This window comes from Phaseolus vulgaris, chromosome 11 (assembly GCF_000499845.2).
Source record: "Phaseolus vulgaris cultivar G19833 chromosome 11, P. vulgaris v2.0, whole genome shotgun sequence".
Taxonomy (NCBI): Eukaryota; Viridiplantae; Streptophyta; class Magnoliopsida; order Fabales; family Fabaceae; genus Phaseolus; species Phaseolus vulgaris.
Window position 1 is genome coordinate 37,952,454 of NC_023749.2, and position 8,156 is coordinate 37,960,609.

The 8,156-nt window shown below is 38.3% G+C and overlaps 1 non-coding gene across 1 annotated transcript; it reads right to left on the reverse strand.

The window, feature by feature from the left end:
- Positions 1 to 7,385: 7,385 nt before the first annotated feature.
- LOC137811940 (U2 spliceosomal RNA) lies at positions 7,386 to 7,581 on the reverse strand. The gene has a single exon (XR_011081201.1). It is a non-coding gene; the product is annotated as a U2 spliceosomal RNA (small nuclear RNA).
- Between the last annotated feature and the right edge of the window lie 575 nt (positions 7,582 to 8,156).

Genomic DNA, 8,156 nt, shown 5'->3' on the forward strand with positions numbered 1-8,156 from the left:
AGCAATAAGGACTATCAACAAGTGTTTCTACTCTAAGAGTTCTAGGGATGGCTAAGAAAAGAGGATGATGAGCCACTATTTCCCTTTCAATGTCACGCCTAGACACAAGGAGTGTAGGCTTAGAACTCTTATCTTTTTTTTCTTTTTTATCTTTTTCACTCTCCCTCTTTTTCTTCATGATAACTTGGTCCTCATGGACTTCTCTTGGAGAGAGAGATTTTAAAGTAACCTTGTGACCATGGAATTCAAAAGATAGTTTGTTGGTAAAGCCATCATGTAAAACTTTTCTATCAAATTGCCAAGGCCTTCCCAAAAGAACATGAGTGGCTTCCATGGGCACAACATCACATAATACCTCATCTTTGTATTTTCCAATGGAGAAATGGATGAGGACTTGTTTATTAACAATTATTTCTCCTACTTCACTAAGCCATTGTAATTTGTAAGGCTTTGTATGAGAGATAGTAGGCAATCCAAGCTTATCTACTACTCTTGTACTAGCCACATTTGCACAACTACCCCCATCCACTATCAAGGAACAAATGTTGTTTTGAATAAGACATCTTGTGATGAGAATCAAAAAGATGTTATCAATAGAAGAAATGGACAAGGGCCAAAGCATTTAAAGTTCTTCTTATTAGTCTTTGCAAAAGATGAGGCCCAAGCCCAAAGCCCAAGCCCAAGAAGGCCCAAGCCCAAGAAGTCCAAGTCCAAACCATGAGGGGCAAGGCCAAGCATTAAATAAAAGAGCATCATTTGAATGACTCTTGTAGGAGGTGTGGATATTAAATAAATAGGTGTGAATGTATTAGAGAGAGTCACTTTGTCCATGTGACTTAGTAGGGGGGTGTAGGTGTAGTTTTTAGGAGGTGTCATAGTAGAAAAAGGTCACACCTCCCATGTGACTTGTTTTTGGTGGGAATTTCAAATGAGTTTTATTTGAAATTTCCCACCTATTTTTCAGCACCTCTAGGCTATAAATAAAGGTGCTTAGCTTGTACAATTCAGATTGGAATTTTATAGTAGAGAGACTATACTCAAATTTGGAGAGAAATTGTGAGTTTTGAGTCTTCCTCTTCTTTGCCTTATCTTGTGAGCTATGGTGAGCTTCAAGTGGTGGCACTCCATCACTTATCTTGGTTCAAGGTTCCAAGTGGCGTGAATGGCTTCTTCCAATTCTCAAAATCCAGCAAGCATCTTCTTCTATAAGTGTTCTTCTTCCCTTTTCTTCAATTTTCCATTCGGTAGTTTTGATTCCTAGAGTTTACTTCTTTTTCTACCGTTTAATTTTGTGTTTCCAGCATTGTGTTCTTAATTCTGTTTTGGTTCAGTGGCTAGTTTTTAATTTCTGTCCAGTTTTAATTCTTGTTCTTCATTCCTTGTGTTTTGATTCAATTTGACAAAACATGGACTTCCATATGAGTCTTGGTTGGTGCTAAGTTTTGGTGAGTTCTTGAATTAGAACATTGATCCAATTCTAAAGTAAAGTGCCTTTCAAATCCAGCTCAAGTTGATCCTAAGAATGTCAAGAATCATGTGTTCTTGTAGTTACATTCACATCATCTTGTATGGAAAATATTTTCCCTTTGACTTTCATCAAAAGGTTGTGAAACTTGTCCAAGAAGTCTTCTCACAACTAACAAGTCCCCTTCAAGTGGACATTCGCTCTCTTCCTCACTAGATGCATGAGAATGCAATGAATGCTTAGGAGAATCCGAATCATGCTCACTAACTACAATGCCCTCATGCATGTACATACTTCGTTTGGAAGGACAATTTGCAGCAATATGACCATAACCCATACATTTAAAGCATTTAGTATTAGACGTTCTAGTGGGAGATTTAGGCCTAGAAGTAGATGGCTTAGATTCCTTGGGTTTGAAAGAAGAATCTTTGGAAGGATGTTTAGAAAAAGAAGTTTTGTTTCTCCAAGACTTGGAGTAGTATCCATCATTGGAAGCATTTTTAAAAGAGTTTTTCTTAGCAAGTTGGGCTTCCAACTTCATTGCAAGATGAACTAAAGAGCCCAATGATGAATACTCTTGTAACTCAACAATGTCTTGAATATCCTTCCTAAGACCACTCACAAACCTAGCAACCATGGCTTCTTCACTTTCTTCTAATTCAATTTTAAGCACAAGCGTCTCAAGCTCCTTATAATATTCATCCACATTTAGCGTGCCTTGTTGAAACCGTTGGAGTCTCAACATGAAGTCTTTCCTAATATGTGGGGGCACAAACCTAGCGCGCATATGATCCTTCAAAGAGTTCCAAGAGTCCACGGGAGGATCCTTGTGATAGATAATGTCCTTTACAATTCCATGCCACCATTTCATGGCATAATCACTAAACTCTAGGGTGGCTAGCTTAAGCTTATGCTCATCTTGGATCTCATGGATCTCAAAAATTTGTTCACACTTAGCCTCCCAATCTAAATATACATTTGGATCACTAGAACCATTAAAACAAGGTAGCTTGACTGAAGGAAGCTTAGACTTTGCATCATGATAGAAGCCATTGCCGTAGTGAGTTCTTTCCCCTTGGTGAAGATGTCTTTGTCCATGGACTTGGGGTGGAGTTCTCCTTCTCCTATGCTCATCTTCACGGCCAAAATCATTGGAAGAAGCTCTTGTTGAAGGTCTATGATGCTCATCATGAATTGAAGGAGATGGTCTAGCTTGTTGCACCTCCATCTTTTGCAATTTCTCCTCCAACCGTCTAATGGTTCTTTGAGCTTCATGTAATTCACCAAGGATTGAAGCTTTGGAAGGAGAATTCTGCTTGTAGGATGCATCACTTGAAAATCCAGCCATTTGTAATTAAAAACAGCAAACACACAAAACAGCAAACAAGTTAAAAGTTAGCAAAAACAGTGAGCTTGGCAATGAAACTGCCGAAGTGAAAATGAGGCAGAAAAAAAAAGATCACTCTCAAAGAAATAATGTTCTTGCACCAATCTGATCTTGAGGCCTTGGAATCCTCAAATGAAAGATGTCAAAGCAAGCACACCAATCTCAAAAGCAACTACCACAAAACCAAAGAAACAATAAAGACAAACAAGAAAAGGTATAAGCAAGGAAAGGGAATTGCAAAAGGAAAACTATATGTAAGACAAACTCAAAGAGTAAGAATGAAAGACAATCAAGAAAATAAAGAACTCAATGAGAAAAGTAGGCACACAAAAGAATACTTAAGGAAAAGCACTAGAGTAGATGAAGAAAACAAAAATTTAGCTACTGGAAAATTTTTTTTAATGCAAACTGTGCTTGATATTCACTGATTTAACTGGAATGATGTAGAGCGAACTGGATTATGAAATTTAAACCACAGAAACTTCAAGATGTTAACTCAATAATGGCACTGGAATCAATTAAAAACAGTAAGCCAATTAATTGAGATAAATTTTTTAAAATCGCTGCCAGATTACCGTATTCTTTTCGGCAGAATTGTACACTTTTTTTATTTTATTTATCATTTTTTGTGTACTTTGAATTATTGAATGATTCTTTTTTCTACTCTTTTCTAACACTTTGAATATCACAAATCCAGAATTTCAGATTTTCCAGTGAGTAAATCAATTGCAATAAGGAAAAACAGTAAGCACTTTTTTCAGAAACAGAGGAATCCTAATAGGAATAAAAAACAGAATTATGAACTAGCAAAGACATAATGGAAAATGATGTATTGGAACTTGTATATGTCTAGAATACAAGTATGAACTCAATTCTAAAAAGAAAAATGCACAAAGGATCAATATCAATTCAGAAAATTATATGACACCAAAGCAAGAAACAATCAAAAACAATAAAAGTACTACTAGAAGTAATGACAATTATGGAATAACATGACTAAGACAAAACTTGACATGATTACAAAATTAAAAGACACATCACAAATTTTAACAACAAGTGAAAGGAAGCTTGAGGTAAACTCTAGGAAGGATAATGCCATTCCAAAAGAGCAACCATACTCATAAGAAGAATGAGTGCCATAAACCTTTTCACAAGCACTTGGTGTAAAAGAAAAAACAACAAGAATACTGAAGCAAAAATCTAAAACAGAAACTTAAATTGCAAGAAAAATTAAAGAGCTTTTGAAATTAAAGTGCACACAACTCAACAATTAACAAGAATGAACCTAAGACTCATGATACCACATGATGTGATTCCACTAGCCATATAGAGAATGATTCTTGACATTCCTAGGAATCACCTTGAGCTGGACATTATAGAGGCACTTTTCTTAGAGTTGGATCATTGTTCTAAGACAAGAACTCACCAAAAACTAGTACCAAATCCCAAACTCATTTGGATGCTCCACATATTGTCAAATTGAACCGATTAAAGTGGAAGAAAAAGCAATTGCACCGAACATATTACTTAAGGAATGAATTGAACCGAACAAATGAGCTAGAAAAGCAAAGGAACAAGAAGAATGGACAGAATTATAAAACTGCCGAACCAAAATACTCATAAAAACAGCAAGAACACCAAACCAAAATCAAGAACACAAGCTAACAAAAACAATTGAAAGAGGAGAAAGGAAGGAGAGAAGAATTGCTCATGAAGATGGAAGGATGATGGATGATCTCGCCACTAGAAGTGTGGAATGCTCCTAGATGAGAGTGTTGCCGCCACTTGAGGACTCCATGGATCCATCAAGATAAGACTAGAGAAGAAGGCTCAAAAGCTCTCCAATGATCACTCAAAATTTGAGTAGAGTTTTCTTAGATTAATTCCAATCTGAATTTTACAAAGAGAGCACCTCTATTTATAGCCTAAGGTGCTGAAAATGCAAGCTAAAACAATTCAAATTTCCCTCCTAAAGCAAGCTAAAACCGGCGCCTATTTCAAGCCATGAGGAAGGTGTGACTCCTTCCTTCACTTTGGCACCTCCTATTCTACTTCTACACCTATCTACTAACACCCCCCCCCCCCCCTAAAGCTCCTAACTAAAGCCTAAAAGATGCTATAACAATAGAGGTTTCTAAAGTTTCCCTCTAAGCACCTTCAACTAAAGAAATTACAAAAAGAGAAAATAAATGTCCTCTAGTTCCTAAAGCTTTAAACATGCTTCTTGTAAGCCTTTGAGGTGGACTTTGACCTCCATGGGCGTCTTCTATTTGTGCCTCCACCTCCTCTTGATCTTGTTGATTGGCCTCTATGTTCTCTTGATCTTGATCTCCATCAGTTACTGTAGCATCCTTTAAACCACACTCCCCTTTATCTACCTTCTTTCCATCACCGTCATCTCCCTCTTCCGACTGGGCTAAGTGTGCGTCCCAGCCCCCTACTAAATGGGCCTCTTTCTTCCTTTCAAGGTTCGTTGGCCCACATGTACCTAGTGAATAATTTCCACATTCCAGCTCTATCACCAATTTTGCCAACTCAGCTTGTATTGGTTTTCCGTACCCAACTACCCCACATTCCTCATCAGAGAAAGATATCAAGTCAACATCAGCACATCCTTTCTGCCCATGTCTTTCTCCTTTCATTAAGGTTTTTCCACCTTTCCACTGACAACCTCTTATATTTGAAGGGGAGCCCACAAATAGCCGTTTTGTATCATTCGGATACTGTTCATCATCTTCTTCCATCACCTTTTTTCCTTCCCGGTCGCATTTTGACAGATGCTCCTCCCCCCCTCCATAATCTATTTTCATCCTCACCGCTCATCCCCGTGAACATTGTTTCTTCTATGTAGGTTTCTGAGGACGATACACTCTCCGAAGACACAGATGACGGAATGACATTCTTACCACTGTCTCCAACCCAACCTGGAGTCTCCTCTTCAATGAGGATATTGCACAACTGATTGTTGATCCTCACACATTCTTCCATCCTAGCCCTCTCACACTTCAGGATACGGACTTGTAATCTCGCAAATTCCAGATTCACCCAAGACTTCGTATAACTGTCAATGCCTACCAGCATAGCCGACGGGGCTAGAGTTCCAATCAACTTGGTAAAGCACTCTTCATTCCACAAAGGGAGCGGCAATCCGTAACACCTCACCCAAACTGATTTATGACTTGGGCCACTGGAGGCCGACCAAGGCTTAAAGCTTTCAAACATAGAGTCAACCCACTCATTATTGACCTTTATGAAATTCTCCATTTTCTCCCCTTCTCTTGGTGTTAGCAGAACAAAATTGTCCCCTAAAGCTCTTACGCGCAACCTGCTCATGCCCCCTGACTCCAACTCCTCCACCAGCTGATCAACGTTCTTACCCCCCTTAAGTTTCCCCACCGCACTCCCAGTCATCCACGGTAAAACACATTGTTGTGTTTTAAAGCTTACCCCTTTCCACTGATCTGTAGTTGTACCAGTAGCAACTTCTGCATAAGACCTATTTCCTTTCTTCTCCACCCATATGTCCTTCCTTCTCTGTTCTCCCCCTGCCACCGTGATTTTCTTAAGGTCAGGGCTATCTTCGTTCCGCCGCGCCCTAAAAGGGGTCGTTCGAAGCCTCCCCTCTAACCTACTCTGTTCCTCCATCTTCCTCTCATACTTTAGGATGTTCACAAAGAGCTTCTTATTCCCAACATATAACTGGTCCAGCTCTCTTTCCAGATGTCCCGCATCTCTCACTCCGAAGAACCGCACAAAACCGAATCTCCTTCCCCATTTATTTAATCTTCAGGAGATGAAGACATCCTTCACGTGAGCCCATTTTTGGAACACCTGAACATTTCTACCTCTCCAACTCCGATAGGGAAGTTCGAGAAGAAAAAAGATGTAACCCCTTCGTCTTCATGCCGACCCGATCGGCCTCTGCGTTGCCCTCTTTCCATCTCTGCGTTGCCCTTCATAAGATCATCTTGCATACCATGTTATTAGATTCAAACATTTAATTTAGTCTTATTAGGAAGATGGAAGAGGAGGTTGAAAAAAAAGAAAAGCGGATTGTGGAAAGATGTTTTGGAATCAAAGTAAGATTGTTGGTGGAGACAGAAAAATGAATGAGCTGGGATAAAACTCCAGTCACCACTGCTATTAGCCTCAGAGAAGCTCCTCCGTCATATGGTTGCTCTCCCTCAGAGGAAGCTCATGTACTCATGTACCAAACACTTATACGCTTCTTTATTATTACACCCATTGATTATTGAGTTTAATATAAGTATTGCAGCCACAGGGGTGTTCCATCATCATAATGTCCCCACTTGTAACTCACTTCGGCAATCTAACATCCTTGACAGAGAAATTATAGGTACCTGAAATGAGTATAGTAATAAATACATTGAAATTAACAATAAATAATAAATTAAATTAAATAGATCACGTGATCCAACCCATTTACATATATTAATCAATTTACTATATTATGTAAGACAAAAAAAACAAGGACGAAAAAACCAATATGAAAACATTCTAAACTTATTTGGAGTGGGATGCATCAGGCTCTTGCAGAAGTGCAAGACAAGAGCAATGCCTAAGAGTCCCAATAGCAAGCTATTGTAATTGACACTCTCCCTCAAAAAATAAATTTAATATCGTGTGAATCAATGATCCACATATCAGATATTAAACTGATAAGAACAGATACTACACTTGATCTTAGCCAAAAGGCCGAGAAAGGTATGTTTTAAACAGTATAAGTGTTGATATTTTATTGTATGAGTTGCAGTTGCTTGTCAGAGTCCTGACTAATGTGGGACCTGGGAGATGATCGTGTGCAGGGTTTCTTTTCAGTTTATATTAAGATTTTATATCTCTGTGAATGATCTGGCATCATGCTAATAGGTTACATATATGTTTGAGTGGTGGTTCAAGATTTAGTCCCTGTGTACAACTGATAAATATATGCAGATTTTATAAGAGGGCTAAAAAATAAGAACAGTTGTGCGTGTTTGGAGAAAGAGTTTGGGGCATTGCAGGATCTTGGTGAAGTTTTCTTTTGCATATATTGATAGACACAAAATCTAGGGTGGCAAGGAGGCCACACTAGTGGCAGATATGATTGTCTCTATATACGATACTTATAACTCTTATAGATGTGACCTGGGGTGTGATTTTTTAAAAAAAAAATTGTTTACATTAAGCCAACCAGTAGTTCTACCTAAAAAACAACCAAAACCAACTAACCACTAAGAAATATATAAATTTTCTCTAACCATCTATTTTACCATCATTGATGATATATTTAATCAGGAAGAA